General features: G+C 34.4%; 2 long non-coding RNA genes across 7 annotated transcripts in view; one reads left to right on the forward strand and one right to left on the reverse strand.

The window, feature by feature from the left end:
• Positions 1 to 4513, forward strand: part of LOC137617313 (uncharacterized) — a 113286-nt gene extending 108773 nt beyond the window's left edge. For all 4 annotated transcript variants that reach the window (XR_011039608.1, XR_011039607.1, XR_011039610.1 and 1 more), the window contains one exon: positions 140 to 4513. This is a non-coding gene — a long non-coding RNA (uncharacterized lncRNA). The remainder of the gene's footprint in view (positions 1 to 139) is intronic.
• The window catches only part of LOC137617314 (uncharacterized), a 24295-nt gene continuing 7988 nt past the window's right edge, over positions 1267 to 17573 (reverse strand). For 2 of the 3 annotated variants that reach the window (XR_011039611.1, XR_011039612.1), the window contains exons 2-3: positions 11963 to 15545; positions 2557 to 4908 (exon numbers count right to left, since the gene is read on the reverse strand). This is a non-coding gene — a long non-coding RNA (uncharacterized lncRNA). Of the gene's footprint in view, positions 1366 to 1402; positions 4909 to 11962; positions 15546 to 17573 lie in introns of those variants that run through there. The other variant, XR_011039613.1, reaches the window with a different exon arrangement.

The following is a 17573-nucleotide window of genomic DNA, read 5'->3' on the forward strand; positions in this document are numbered from 1 at the left end:
TTTACTACATTTATATTTTTACTAGATTCACATTTTTACCAGTGATTCATATATTCTACTAGATTCATGATTTTTTTTAACTATACTCTTTTGAGACTTATGTTTTGACTTGTAATATACTAACTGAATATTCTTTCAGGTATGCCGTGTAGAATCAGAGAGAATAACAATGAAACTGACAAGCTGCATCGGCTGACTGCTCTGCAATAGTGGCTATTGTTTAGGATAACTGCTATTCTGCAAGTATGGGTGTTTAAAGTTGATATAATGATGAAGTTGACATGTGGACAAGTCAGTTACAAAGAATAATCTACTCCCTAAAGAATAAGAGATGAAGAGGAGAGCTTTACAGGTAAATATCTTATGGATTAGTAGTTGGGTAAATTGAGTTTTAATGAAATGAATAATTTTTTGGAAGGGGAGGTAGTTGCTATGAAGGTGGATTGGCAAATTATCTATAAAATATATTTACCTATATAGCCTTCTCATAATAAGGGGACAATTATTTCTATGTATTTGTCTTGATTCAATGATATTTAGTTGACATGGTGATAAGACAATACATAAAAATAATTATCTACACCCTTATTTATGAGAAGGCTATACAGGTAAATATAATTCATAAATAATTTGTTCATCCACCTTCATAGCAAATACCTCCCCTTCCAAAAAATTATTCATTTCATTAAAACTCAATTTACCCAACTACTAATCCATAAGATATTTACCTATAAAGCTCTCCTCTTCATCTCTTATTCTTTAGGGAGTAGATTATTCTTTGTAACTGAATTGTCCACATGTAAACTTCATCATTATATCAACTTTAACACCCATACTAATACTACCAGGGTGACTACCAAGGTGACATTAAGAAAAAGAAAAACACTGTACAGGTTGGAATGAATAAAAATGTTAAAGATGATAGTCAAAGCTTTTATTAACAAGTTGGGGATGTAAGCAAATTACAAAGAAAAAGGCAGTTATAAATATATATACTGTACTAGTTATATCTCTCATTTTTTCTATTGCCTGCGGCTTCAATGCTCTCGGCTGCGGCCGCAATTCTCTCTGCTCTCGGCTGCGGCCTCAATTCTCTCTGCTCTCGGCTGCGGCCTCAATTCTCTCTGCTCTCGGCTGCGGCCTCAATTCTCTCTGCTCTCGGCTGCGGCCTCAATTCTCTCTGCTCTCGGCTGCGGCCTCAATTCTCTCTGCTCTCGGCTGCGGCCTCAATTCTCTCTGCTCTCGGCTGCGGCCTCAATTCTCTCTGCTCTCGGCTGCGGCCTCAATTCTCTCTGCTCTCGGCTGCGGCCTCAATTCTCTCTGCTCTCGGCTGCGGCCTCAATTCTCTCTGCTCTCGGCTGCGGCCTCAATTCTCTCTGCTCTCTCTGCTCTCCACTGCGGCCTCAATTCTCTCTGCTCTTTCTAAGGTGTGCCTCCTTTCTTATTGCGGCCTGACTTGGCTGCTCCTCTACTGCTGTTTGGTACCTTTCTTAGCACTCCATTGCTACTCAAGTCCTTAGCACTCCATTGCTACTCAAGTCCTTAGCACTCCATTGCTACTCAAGTCCTTAGCACTCCATTGCTACTCAAGTCCTTAGCGATCCCAATGGTGCTTAGCACCTCTTCTTGGCCTCCTGGCCTATCTGCTGTTGCTTGATACTTTTTTTAACCCTTCAGGTCTAGGCGAATTCAAACATTTTCCCGATTCAAGATGAGCAAGATAAAATGGTCCCAGCATTTAACTCTGTTAGGAATATATCAGAAAATTTGTGCCAATGAGTCTTGGAATTAGCCTAATCATCTTATTCAAAAATGGAAAGTCTTATAATCATCTAATGCATTTTCATGCTTCTACCTAAATGAAATCTCCAAATAAAGCTACTTTGAAAATCTATGTTTGATTGTAACACTTACAATGCCAACTTTAGTAGTGTTAAATTTTTCACTGATATGTTATAGATTAGTCAAATTTTTTCAATGAAATTAAAAATGTGCTACATGAAATCCTACTTGGAAATCTACCTTCTAACATTTTATTTAGTTATTAGCTGAAAACCTACACCAACTTTCATGAAGTTGTGCACTAACATTATTAAATTCTAAAAACACCAAATCCGAAAGCGTTATGTCAGTTTTATTGACCTAAATTAGACTAACTTGAAAGGAAATTGCACTGAAATCTAACAGCTGTGACTAGATTTAAGTAATTTTTTTTTAGATTGTCATTGCTAACAAACTTTGATGGGGCACAGAAGATTGCGTTAGTTCACTAAGTGATGCTAACAGCTATATATATATGGACTAAATTAAACTAATATGAATTAATAGATTTATCCCATACTATTGCAAACAAAAGCCACGGGACAAAATTAAGTTAGTCTTGCTTAAGATTTGTTAAAAAGCTAGTAATTCCATTATAAGTAGAAACACTAGATTAAGTCTTGGTTTAATAAGCAGGCTGTGCCATGTCATTTTAAAAAAATATCTAGTAAATGACACCCGCATCTCAAAGTGTTCTCAAATAGCATATAAAACTTTGGATTTAAATAAACAAGCTTTCAAATTTTAAGTATTTATTCCAAAATATAGTTATCCATTAACAGTTCAATTAAATGTATGAGTTACAAAACTCAAACTATTTACACATCAAACATCCTTATTTTAATTACATTGTCTTGCCTCGTCCTAAGGGACTAGTGGTGTATATTAAGTTATTCTGTCTGTTAACAAATCTATATTCTCAACATGAAAAATTTTATAAGGCAACATTGCATGGCTACTACCTAAATAACCCCTTTTGAAGTTTGGGTAAACATTCACAACAATTATCGATCGTTAATGCTTTATTTTAATAAGAATAATAGTTTATAATTACATATGGAAATAAACTATTAGAGCTAAAGATAAAAAGCAGTTTGCTTAGTACTGTTTTCCATTAATAGCAAATTGCGGAGTTAATTTATCCTGTATAAATCATGTGATTTGGTTACTATTGTACCTTGTGTATCAAAAGACCCATAAAGTTACTTAAAGATTAATTTTCTTTTTTTAAATAATCTTCGCAAATTCAAAACTAAACAAGCATCATTAGCTTTTTAGAGAATGGATACAATTAAAAAAGTTAACATAGCTAAGGCTCTATCAAAGAAAACAGTATAACAACCTAAGTCAATACCAACAGAGCTAATGCTTGAGCAAAGATAAAATATTATATCAGAACCCAAATAACTTTAAGAATACTATTGAGCTAATAACCTAATCCAAGCCATTTAGTTTATACCCATAAAAGAAATTCCCACAATACTTTATTAAAAAGTTTGACGAATTCTTCCATGAAATTAAATGAAAAATTTAAGTCATTTAATGGTCCAGCAACTTCTAGAAAACAGCTTTATGCGTTTTTAAATAGTTCTAAGTACATTTAATGTTTACAATTAACTACCAAATGAATTAAAAAGTTTGACGAATTCTTCCATGAAATCAAATTCAAAATTTAAGTCATTTAATGGTCCAATAACGTCTACAAAACAGCTTTATGCCCCCCCCCCCCTTTTTTTTTTTTAGATAAAATTTAAGTACATTTAATGTTTACAATTGACTACCAAATTTAAGATTTTGCTCATGGCTTATTTCTACCCAGATAAGCAATAGTCTAAGACTAGAATAAAAAGCTAATGGGGAAGTTCCTGATTGACAAGCAGTAAACAAAATTCCAAAATTACTAGTAAAGCCATTGGATTACAGCAATAACGCTAGAGATTTGAATAGCTTTAAAAGTTTGACTTTTAATACTCTCATTTTTGCCCAAACTAGTTAAATTGTTAGAAACAACGCCTGGTCAGAACTTTAACCCTTCCAAATTTCTTGCCAATACAAAAGTAGCTATCAAAAGGGCCATTGAGCTACTAAAGTTGAGCAACCCTATGTATAATGTATTGTTTTATCAAGGTTTAAAGTCTAGTCAAAGTATTAATCTATAACTATCCACTTTTTTATCCATTTTCAAGATTTAATACAAAAAAATTACCCACCATAAGCAGAAAAAGATAAAGATTAGTCCCCCTCACTTATTTTCAAAGTTAAGTTTGACCCCATAATCCTACACTTTATATACTATATTTCTACTTATTATCTGTAAGACATCACTTCACCTTCAACCAAACATTGAATACGAAGGAAGTAACCTTCATATCAAGCAGAAACTTCCATTCAACACAAACTAGCCACAGCTTTTTTTAATGTAATTAATAATTCATGCAGGATGTATGGATAACATTTAACAAATTTTACAGGATTTCTTCACCCTTCAAGACTTAGAAACTTTATTAATAAGGATTTTTCCAATATTACATTTACATGGGAGGGTAGTTTTCGTTGAGAACACTTGTAGATGCAAGACAAATTTCATCTACCAAGTAAAAATTTAAATCAATACCATACCTAAATAAAGTGAAATTAAAGTACTTCCCTAATAATTTACTGAACAATTTTCCATGATTTTAGCTATGACTTTGTTTAACAAATTTATGCAATTCTACTCAAGTTCGATTAAACTGCCACATTAACAGTAAAGCCTAAATATAAAATATTTGAAAATTAATGTGCACTAAATGGTAATTACCCTTCAAATTGCTATTGCCAAAGATAATTCATTACCTACATTTCCTATAAGACGCCCCTTGCTATTTCAAACTGCCAATGTAAAAGATTTGTCAAAATTCCTAGAGGGACTTTCCATCTTTGAATAAGAAAAGTACACTAACTCCATTGTTTCATCCTTAAACCTCAGTTATATGGATGACTGCTAGATGGTTGTCCTTTGCAGAGAATAGGATTCTTCAATGGGCCATTGCCCTCCTTGGAACTTTTCGACACTGGTAGACCAACTTCATGATCAAAACACTGCATCTGAAAGAAAAAAAATAGTACATTAATTGTTTGACATATGAAAAAATTTGATTTACTAAGTTGTCAATAAGGCCATACTACCTCAGGACTAAGATATAATAAATTTTAAAAAATGACTAAATATACCCAAATCCTTTTACAGTGTAAAATCTGACATGTCTAAGTTTCCGGTAAGGCCATACTACCTCAGGACTAAGATTTATTAAATTTAAAAAATAATCACTATATAAAACCAAATCCTTTCACAAACCAAGTGTACCTAAAAGATAGAGTACTCGTACTTTGTAATTAATAACGCTGTTGAGAATTACAAGCTTCAGGATAACTAACAGGTTTAAAAACAGCTTTGATTATTCTATTGGAACGGCATATAACTTCAGTATTTCAAAGTTAATAAAACTTAACAGCACTACATTTAAAGCGATTTCTATTAGTAAGATAAATGAATGATGGCCGATAATTGTGTACTGTATCCCTGATGTACAAAAAAAACTAGCTTTATAATGACCCAGAATGTCCATTGGGTTAACTAAAGGACTAACTTAAATTACGCATTGCTAGCTTAGACAAGTTCAGAGAATAATTACTGATAATTTTTAAACTAGTTAACCCTTTTACCCCCAGGCTATTTGGAATTTTCCAACCCTTAACCCCACGGGTTATTTTTTTTCAAGCACATTTTGCAGTGTATTTTTTTTTTAAATTGCTCTAACAGCCTTAGTTTTCGTCATAGAGAGGGCCTGTTGATCTCGTTCTCTTGGAAAATGCCTGACGTTTCTCAAAAAAATATCAAAAATATAAAAAAAAAAATGTGAATAGCAGTGTTTTGCAAGGACGTACTGGTACGTCCATGGGGTTAAAGGGATGAGTTTTGTGAAATGTACCAGTACGTTCTTTTGGGGGTAAAAAGGTTAATAACCCCGAGACGCAAAATCAGTTAAAGCAATAATGAGAACTAAGATTTCATTATGAAAATTGTTAGAGTGGAAAGCATTTTATGGAATTAATGGAGAAAATTTATAACCTGAATACATAATCTAAATACTAAGTTACCAAGTATTTTATGTTCACAGAAAGCAACACATTTAAGATAAAATTTTAAGATCACCCAAACAAATTTTGAATGCCATTTCAAGGGAAATCTATTCATCTCACGCTTAAACGTACAGGAGACTTTCCCACGTTTCTGCGCTTCCTTATTCTGTGGGAATTTAATAATGCTCATTTAACAATGTTGACCACACATTCAATGTGGTGTTAGTTGCATGGTTGCCATGGCCACAGTGATAATTAAATAATTAAAAGTTCCATTCTCCATTCGAAGCACTGAGTATCGTTTGAACTATTCGTTGTTTCAAACTTCAAGTATGGCAAAGCTTAAGCAGTTCCAAATTTAAAAGGCTATACCTAACCTTAAAATATAAGAACCCGACGCTCAAAATAAAACTTGCTAGCAAAAAAATCTCCGTGACAGACTATTCTAGTACAATGGCGTAAAAAAACCAACCTGATAGCAATCTATTTTAGTTTTCTACGTAATGCGAGACATTTATTTAACCATTTAAACCTATAAGTTTGTAAAAATTAAGGCTTCCAATAGCAACATTTTGAAATTTAAGTACCCTGAAGTTTAGTCTCAGGCAATTCTGCACCACTGAATTTGGTTAGGAAAATAAAAATGTCTATTGGCTTCCATTATCAAAACTAGATTTAACGAAATGCGGTAGGTCAAGTTGGGTGCAAGTCAAAACGTACCCAAGTCAAAACGTTCCCCAAAAATTTGGTCAAAACGTACCCAGTCAAAAGTCAAAACGTACTCAATGGGAAAGTCAAAACGTACCCTACGGGAAAGTCAAAACGTACCCTATGGGAAAGTCACAATGGGAAAGTCAAAACGTACCCAATGGGAAAGTCAAAACGTACCCAATGAGAAAGTCAAAACGTACCCAATGGGAAAGTCACAATGGGAAAGTCAAAAGTTACCCAGTGAGAAAGTCAAAACGTAGGCTACCCTATGGGAAAGTCAAAACGTACCCTATGGGAAAGTCACAATGGGAAAAAGTCAAAACGTACCCAATGAGAAAGTCAAAACGTACCCAAAACAGTACCCAATAGGGCAGTCAAAACGCACCCAATGAGAAAGTCAAAACGCACCCAATGAGAGTCAAAACGTACCCAACGGGAAAGTCAAAACGTACCCTATGGGAAAGTCAAAACGTACCCTATGGGAAAGTCAAAACGTACCCTATGGGAAAGTCAAAACGTACCCTATGGGAAAGTCAAAACGTACCCAATGGGAAACTCACAACGGAAAGTCAAAACGTACCCTATGGGAAAGTCAAAACGTACCCAATGGGAAAGTCACAACGTACCCAATGAGAAAGTCAAAACGTACCCAATGAGAAGGTCAAAACGTACCCAATAGGAAAATCAAAACTTACCCAATGGGAAAATCAAAACGTACCCTATGGGAAAGTCACAATGGTTAAGTCAAAACGTACCGTATGGGAATGTCAAAACGTACCCAATGGGAAAGTCACAATGAGAAAGTCGACAGTCAAAACGTACCCTATGGGAAAGTCACAATGGGAAAGTCAAAGCGTACCCAATGGGAAGGTCAAAACGTACCCAAAGGGAAAGTCACAATGGGAAAGTCAAAACGTACCCAATGAGAAAGTCAAAACGTACCCTATGGGAAAGTCAAAATGTACCCAATGGGAAAGTCACGATGGGAAAGTCAAAACATACCCTATGGGAAAGTCAAAACGTACCCAATGGGAAAGTCAAAACGTACCCAATGGGAAAGTCAAAACGTACCCAATGAGAAAGTCAAAACATACCCAATGGGAAAGTCAAAACGTACCCTATGGGAAAGTCAAAACGTACCCTATGGGAAAGTCAAAACGAACCCTATGGGAAAGTCAAAACGTACCCAATGAGAGTCAAAACCTACCCTATGGGAAAGTCAAAACGTACACTATGGGAAAGTCAAAACGTACTCTATGGGAAAGTCAAAAAGTACCCAATGGGAAAGTCACAATGAGAAAGTCAAAACGTACTCAATGGGAAAGTCAAAACGTACCCTATGGGAAAGTCACAATGGGAAAGTAAAAATGTACCCAATGAGAGTCAAAACCTACCCTATGGGAAAGTCAAAACGTACTCTATGGGAAAGTCAAAAAGTACCCAATGGGAAAGTCACAATGAGAAAGTCAAAACGTACCCAATGGGAAAGTCTAAACGTACCCAATGGGAAAGTCAAAACGTACCCAATGGGAAAGTCACAATGAGAAAGTCAAAACGTACTCAATGGGAAAGTCGAAACGTACCCAATGGGAAAGTCACAATGGGAAAGTCAAAACGTACCCTATGGGAAAGTCAAAACGTACCCAATGGGAGAGTCAAAACGTACCCAATGGGAAAGTCAAAACGTACCCAATGGCAAAAGTCAAAACGTAGGCCTACTCTATGGGAAAGTCAAAACGTACCCAATGGGAAAGTCACAATGAGAAAGTCAAAACGTACCCTATGGGACAGTCAAAACGTACCCTATGGGAAAGTCACAATGGGAAAGTCAAAGCGTACCCAATGGGAAAGTCAAAACGTACCAAAAGGGAAAGTCACAATGGGAAAGTCAAAACGTACCCAATGAGAAAGTCAAAACGTACCCTATGGGAAAGTCACAATGGGAAAGTCACAATGGGAAAGTCAAAACGTACCCAATGGGAAAGTCAAAACGTACCCAATGAGAAAGTCAAAACATACCCAATGGGAAAGTCAAAACGTACCCTATGGGAAAGTCAAAACGAACCCTATGGGAAAGTCAAAACGTACCCAATGAGAGTCAAAACGAACCCTATGGGAAAGTCAAAACGTACCCAATGAGAGTCAAAACCTACCCTATGGGAAAGTCAAAACGTACTCAATGGGAAAGTCAAAAAGTACCCAATGGGAAAGTCACAATGAGAAAGTCAAAACGTACCCAATGGGAAAGTCTAAACGTACCCAATGGGAAAGTCTAAACGTACCCAATGGGAAAGTCAAAAAGTACCCAATGGGAAAGTCACAATGAGAAAGTCAAAACGTACTCAATGGGAAAGTCGAAACGTACCCAATGGGAAAGTCACAATGGGAAAGTCAAAACGTACCCTATGGGAAAGTCAAAACGTACCCAATGGGAGAGTCAAAACGTACCCAATGGGAGAGTCAAAACGTACCCAATGGCAAAAGTCAAAACGTAGGCCTACTCTATGGGAAAGTCAAAACGTACCCAATGGGAAAGTCACAATGAGAAAGTCAAAACGTACCCTATGAGAAAGTCAAAACGTACCCTATGGGAAAGTCACAATAGGAAAGTCAAAACGTACCTATGGGAAAGTCAAAACGTACCATATGGGAAAGTCAAAACGTACCCAATAGGAAAGTCAAAACGTACCCAATAGGAAAGTCAAAACGTACCCTTTGGGAAAGTCAAAACGTACCCTTTGGGAAAGTCACAATGGGAAAGTCAAAACGTACCTAATGAGAAAGTCAAAACGTACCCTACGGGAAAGTCAAAACGGGAAAGTCAAAAAGTACCCAATGAGAAAGTCAAAACGTACCCTATGGGAAAGTCAAAACGTACCATATGAGAAAGTCAAAACGTACCCAATGGGAAAGTCAAAACGTACCCAATGGGAAAGTCAAAACGTACCCAATGAGAAAGTCAAAATGTACCCTATGGGAAAGTCACAATGGGAAAGTCAAAACGAACCCTATGGGCAAGTCAAAACGTACCCTATGGGCAAGTCAAAACGTACCCTATGGGAAAGTCAAAACGTACCCTATGGGAAAGTCAAAACGTGAAAGTCAAAACGTACCAGTAATTTGCTATGCACCGAGTTTTAAATTTTTGATACAGGAAGTTAAACTGTAGTGCAATAACCCACTGTTAACGGATAACCCAAAATTGGCTTTACAAGAATAAATGAAGAATATTCCGTAAACTAGTCAAAGTACGATAACGGTTGTGGGAAGTTGAATTTAGCAGAACATGTCCTGATACCAACAGCATTTAATTGTGAAGCTTCGAAGACTGCCTAGAATATCAAACTTTCTAATAAATTAGAGATACCCTGTACCACGTATCAATGATATTAACAAGATTATCTATTTCTATAAGAAAAGTACGGTAAATGTAAAAGATGCTATCCATCAGTCTGATGAAGTACGACGATTCTTGCCCAGACATCTGACAAGTGGTACGGGGTAAAAAAAATAATGACGTGTTAGTCTAAAATGGCCAATTTTTGTTTTAAGTTGCTAAACGTAGACTTTACAATTCTAAAATTTATACAATCATACGTTAAAAATACATTTGACAGTATTTAAGGGGCAATGCCATTTAACTGTCAAATTATGATAAAGTCGAAGGTATACAAAAACTGTACATAAATATGCTGCCGAGATATAGTAATTAAAATCTAAGGACATCTGTCCATTAAATATTTACAACAAAAGCATACTACAATTAAATCAAGATATGTGCCATTCTACGTGAGAAAATAATTACTGGTATTTCACAAACTAATTAAGTTACTATTATAAATGCAGATATCTCTTGGTTGAGGGTATACTCGGGCACACCTTTATCTTTTTCTCTTTTTGCTAAGTTTATATAAAATATTTTCATGTTACTGTTCATAGATTTTTCGTTTACTTTCCTCACTGGGCTAATTTCCCTGTTGGGGCCCCTGGGTTTATAGCATCCGGCTGTTCCAACTAGGGTGTAGCTTAGCAAGTAGTAATATCTAACCGACAACAGCGACTTTAGGGAAATAAAATTTGCTTTTATAAAATTATATTAATAATTATCACTCGAATAAAATATATTGACGTTTGAATCCTTATATCTTTACCACTAAAGCTTTCCCAAAGCACAGCGAAATCCATGATCCTATGACATTTGGAGTAAATTAATTTTGGTTGCACGCTAATGAAACTACTTTTTACGAAGTCCCGGCTCTATAGTCCTTTTGGCATTGCATTTAATAAGAATTGAGTCTAATTCCTGATTTAATGTACGCGCTACCCTCAAAATTCGGTAAAAAAAATCCGTAAAGTCAAGTTTAAGTCACAAAGGATGTACGAAGAACAGAGCTAGTTGAAATTTGCTTCGAGAAAATTCACCGACTTGGATAAGTCAGGCAACAAATTTGTAATATAGTTATTTCATCTTTCAACGCTACCGACATATTGCCTCTAAACATCTGTATCAACGACACGACGCTAGAAGATTCCCACGTCTTTAAATTTCATCCCATTCAGAGAATACCATGGCAATACAATCTATACCAAAGTTATACCTAGTTTTATTTTCTATTATACGGTCCTCTTGACACCAAAATATTCATAATCAAATCTTAGGAATATAATTCACTAAGCCTCGGGTATTCTTAAAATATTTGCAAGTGGTCGAAATTTAAAAGGCTGAATTGCTTTAATTTAAGGGCTGCTTTTCTGGTCTTATACAGCAGGGAATCCTACTCAACAGAATCTTCAAAGTCACTTTACCATATGCATTCCAAGGCATTCTGCATTTCACACCGCATATTGATCGTTTATTGACAAATCCACACAATAGAAGCACTTAGGAGAAAATTACAGAAAATGGCCTCGCCCATGACCACAAAGGTAGAATAGCAATTCCGGCCACGAGATTTTATTATGTATGCAAAATATGAAAGGCAATTTCGATCCTTACCACAAACACGGACTATGGCCACTATATACTTCGGCAATTTCATAAAAAAAATTGTCTTTCAAACAATACCTCGAGAATAAATAAGTTTGAAATTGGGCGGGAAAATTTCATAATTGATCACCATAAAAAAAACTGCTTGGTACACGAAGCTTTGAGAAAAAAGGAACTGGAATGTACACGAAGCTCTAAATATGACCAAACTGCAGGAAAATATAACTAACGAACAAGAAGGAAAATTTAAAAGTACACGAAGCTTTGAAAACTGACTGGACTGCACGAAAACACCATAACCAACGATCAAGTGGAGCTTACCTCTAACTGTTACAGGGAATGAAGAAGAGATCTTGCTGTTCGTAGCGACGTCTAAACAGTCACTGAACAGCTCCTTCCGCTGCACCGTGCGAAGAAAAGTCCCTTGGCCAATCAGAAGCTTCCACTCAACACCAAGGACAGTAACAATTAGAAAAAATGTATAAGCTTCTGTCATTGGCTGAAAGGTCTTGAAATGCATTCTCCCATTGGTTGGAGTGAATAACAATGTTTGTCCAATTTAGATTCTCTAAAGGATCCCTATCACTGACAGTAATTGGTTTATAAACCATTGCAAGAAAATTACAGTGCAACATGCAAGTTAATTATTATCTGAGAAAAGTATAATGAAATGTGATCAAAGACAAATATGGATGAGGGAAAGAAAGACAATTTCATCTAACGAGCAATTAAGACCGTAACTTTTCGGGAGCCTCAAAAATCATTTGATCTTTGAAACTGGTCAAATTTAATGATTTAGGAAGTTAGATTAAAATAATTATCATATATCAACTTTAATCTTTGGTATATGATGCATAATAACTTTGTTATTTTATGCTGAGATTCTGCCGCAATTATAAATTAGCATTAACATAATCTAGCTATCATTTTGCTGAAATTTCAACACTAATGTTGAAACCATTTCACATTGTGATTTTCATGTTGCTTTGTTTAAAGTATACATGTCATGTTAGTATCAACGAGAACTTCAACAAGCGTAAAATGTGTTCCCTAAATCACTGATTGCATACTGTTAATATTACTCACACAAATTAATCATACCACAAATTAACCTTAGTATGATTATACATGTCATTTGTACATGATTCAATTGAATTACAAAATACTGGATAAAGTACACCCCTAGATCAATAATCACTATTCTGTAGCAACCACACAACGAAGGAAATGACGAGGAATGGAAATTAGGTGAAATTGTATGTAAGTTATTAACTTATATAAAAACAGCAACAAAATGACTTTCCTGAGGATCCTTCTATAGTCTATGACAATTCGGGTCATTTTTTTTTTAAATCAAAGGTACTTTTTATGATCAACTTAATAACAATTTTAACAATAATATTAATAATTTTAATAATTTTAACAATACTAATATCAATAATCTTAATCATTTTAATAATAATAATTATAATTTCAATAATCTTAATGATAATTTTAATAACAAAAGTACCTCAGATAATGAATTACGTAATTCTTCACATTACATGCTAACAAAATACAGCACAGCATTCTCTGATTGCATAACTACACAGACAATGGTTGATATAAATAACAAAATGAATTGATATTAAAGTACATTGGATATGAGGCAGAGGATTGAAACGTCTTTATCATTAGTTTTTTTTTTTTTCAGACATTTGTTGGTATAAATAGGAAACTGACAAATATGAATGCAATGCTAATCTTTTAAAAGTACCGGACTTTCTTTAGCAGACTACCTGTAAAACAGGAGCCTGTACCCAAATGAAATCATGCCAAGAATAAGAAATTGTATTAAAGGAATCAATAGAGCTATTGGGAATTAATGTATCAGGTTTGTATATTGACATTAATAAAAAAAAAAGATATGTTATTAGATGTATAATCTGTACGAAAAAACCCCAAAAACTGATGAACATTAATTGAAATTTTGGTTCAAATGTAGGTTAGCATCACAAGAAATGTAAAATACTCTTACGTACTTATAATAATGCAGATTCAAGTTAGACAAATCTTAGATTACATTTGAATTATAAATAGGACATTTTGCTATACAGTGCAATGTTAACAATAACATTTCAACTAACAACCTAATTTACACTTGGTGTATCCATGTTTAAGTATCGTTCATAATTTCATATATGTGTACCCATAAAATGCGTTGACAAGACATAAGGATGCATTATTGGGTTCCATATCCAGCATATACTGTAGTCGTATCGGTGACCCTCAAAAAAAAATCTTAAACAACATGAAAATATTAACAAAATCACAAAAGATCGTTTCCTATTTCCCGTCAAAGAAACTACCTTAAACTCGTTGAGACAGCTCACCTGTTAGGAACCTTTCTGTTCTTAGAATTCAGAGGCAATAGTTCTTACAGAAACGCAATGTTATTACTAAGAATGCACTATGCTGATATTGTCCGGTTCTACAAAAATAACAAAAGTTCATCAAAAACATTGAAAATAATATAAGAATCGTTTTCTTGCCACTTTGACGCAAGGATATCAGCAAACAGGAGTAGTCGGCAATTATTTTTTTTTTAATGTTGATGGTATCTGCCTCATGTTTATTACACAATTCTCTTCAATTATATAAACTGTTATCATATGGAATATTAGTGGCATTTACTTTTTTCGTAGTAAAATGAGACAAATTTTCTGTTTAAAGATTCGATTATCCAATGGGCACTTCAAGCTAAGTAAAGTCCTGACAATGGTTTTCACTTTTTTTGATGGAAAAGGAAGATAACTTATCTGTGCATACCTACTATATCTATGTAAGGATACAAACACAGGGCTCATAGATAAAAAGTGCCCTTGAATATTTTGATAAGACCTAAAAAACCCCTGTGTTATTACCATGTATTGTTACAATACTGATTTTACTTTTTTATTTTTGTTCATTGAAGCTTATTCATGACATCGTTTTAAACAAACTCAATTACAATAATTATCATCAACAAAAAAAGTCAGAAAATTCACGGAATACATAAAATAGATAAAATTATCAAAGTCAAATTGATTGAATAGCCATGATTAAAAACAGTATTGCTGCAAATGAGGGCTGAGATTTTCAGTGCATGTAAACTTCAATGATTTTATCAACTATTTCTTCTTATGCAATAAAATAACAATCTAACATGACCTCATAAATGCCATAGTTCCCAACAAAAAGTAGATTACACAGTGTAAATGAGTAAATAAGGCAATTATATAATTTTCAATAACTTCGGAAACAGAGTTTATCTGTTCTTAACCCCGCTTATTCTTGTTGCTATTTGGAGATCTGATACACAGAATATGAAATTGCCAATCAATTGCAATTAAAGCAATGACGAAATGAAGAGCTGAGATTTCTAGTCCATGTAAACTTGAATGATTTTATCAACTATTTCTTCTTATGGCATGAAAATAACAGCCTAACATAATTTGAAAAAATTCAACATGACTTTACAAATTTCATTGTTCCTAGCTAAAAGTAGACAGCACAGTATACAAGAGTAAATAAGGTAATTATATAATTTTCGATAACTTCGGAAACAGGGTTTATTTGCTCTTAACCCCGCTTATTCTTCTTGTCATTTGGAGATCTGACGCATATAATATGAAATTGCCAATCAATTGCAATTAAAGCAATGACGAAATGAAGACAGCGATGCAATTCATTGCAGTTGATTCCAAGCACTTTTATCTTCTAGTCGGATCAATAGCTTATTTTTCATAAGGGTCATCAAGGTATCTTTCACATGCAAATTCAATTTGTCAGCATATGAGGAACACCCTGCAGCAGGAGAGAGAAGGCAACGACGATGTTATCTGTCCACGAGCGTGCAACACCGAGACCTGCATTGTTGACACATCTGTAACCAAAACAGAGACAGCGAAATGAGAAATGGAAATTTTTAGTTGCTATGTATTATTCATTCCACATTCAGTTATATAGTTATTTAATTAGCAATCAACCTGCAATTGCAAATTGCATTATATATAGTATTACATATTACATACATACATGCATACATATACAGTATAAAGACGTGCAAGCGTGCACACACACACACACACACACACACACATATATATATATATATATATATATATATATATATATACTGTATATATAAACACCATCTTGAAGAAGTTTACCCAATACTTCCAAGTATTTCCATTCCGTATTCATTAAAAAAAAAAAAAAAGCTTAGACTTGGGCATTTTCGAGAAATGGATAAATTCAACCTTCAACTTAATAAATATTGTATAAGCAGAGTGTACTGTAAGAGAATGCAAAACTTTCAAAATTCCACACAAAAGTTGTATCTAAAAACTTAGAGAAATAATTCACTCTGAGATGACTAACAATCGACTAACCGTTTGAACACACGAATGACACGACAATATTCAATACGATATATGTTCTGAGAGAGAGAGAGAGAGAGAGAGAGAGAGAGAGAGAGAGAGAGAGTGTCATTATCAGGTTCAATATCAAGATGGTTAAGTGATACATCAACTGGAAGTATAGGTTACTGTAGTTGATTTATACGAAACACGTGCTGAGAGAGAGAGAGAGAGAGAGAGAGAGAGAGAGAGAGAGAGTCATTATCAGGGTCAGTATTACGAAGATTAGGTGACATATCAACTGGAAGTATAAGTTACTGTAGTTGATTTATACGAAACGTGTGCTGAGAGAGAGAGAGAGAGAGAGAGAGAGAGAGAGAGAGCATTATCAGGTTCAATATCAAGATGGTTAAGTGACACATCAACTGGAAGTATAAGTTACTGTAGTTGATTTAAACGAAACACGTGCTGAGAGAGAGAGAGAGAGAGAGAGAGAGAGAGAGAGAGAGAGAGAGAGAGTCATTATCAGGGTCAGTATTACGAAGATTAGGTGACCTATCAACCGGAAATATGTTACTGTAGTTGATGCATGTTACGCTGGCCTTATACCAGCATGGGCCCTCAAACAATGGTGAGGTATGGAATTGAACAAGAGGCCTAGCGTAGACCTCTGAATTAGGACAAGTCAACAAAGGTCAAAGGACGTGGTCAGGATGCTTAGATTAAGACCATGTTGCATATAGGCGTTACAAAGGAATAGAGGTCTAGTGTGGATCTTTGAATTCGAACTAACCAATTGAGACTACTAAAGTGAATCCTGCATACAAGTGACACTAATAATCGTGTGATTTACAATAAAATTAACAGCAATATAAGTTTTCCTATAGTTTAAAAACGATGACAATAAATTGTTTAAATGTATATTTTATGAATAATATATTTAACCGTGAAAATTATATTTCATATATGAATCAATTTTGATATATAATATTAGAAATTACCTTCTGCTCAGAGGAAAAACCTCTGACAGCCTATAATCATATATTTTCATGATACTTTATTAATTTATATAAAAAATCTTAGGCTATAATGATTGCATGCATTTTATTAATTTTCATTTAACTGGCTTAATGCATTTTCTTTGACATTTCAACGTAATGATAACTCAACAGTGTAACTCTGTTTTCAATCATATTATCAGTGTTCTATATCAATACCACACCCTCTGTTCAAAATAAAATACTTAGCATGTATATAATGTAATAAACCTTGAAATCAAATAATTTTATTTACGGGTATATCAATCCTGCAGGATTTGATAGTAAAATGACCATGAACTATCAGAAGAATGAGTTATCACACAGGTTGTAAAGATTGGTGCAAAGGCACAAAAAGTTACTTAAATCTGAAAAACTATCAAAGCTGGTACTAATCATGACCGAGGGTATAACATAAATAGGAAATAAACGTAATGGAAGCATTAATAATGGTAAAAAGTATAAGTTTTTTATATTTTATTATATTTCTTGTTCCTAGTTATCCTATTATTCATA

This window comes from Palaemon carinicauda, chromosome 23 (assembly GCF_036898095.1).
Source record: "Palaemon carinicauda isolate YSFRI2023 chromosome 23, ASM3689809v2, whole genome shotgun sequence".
NCBI classification, from domain to species: Eukaryota; Metazoa; Arthropoda; class Malacostraca; order Decapoda; family Palaemonidae; genus Palaemon; species Palaemon carinicauda.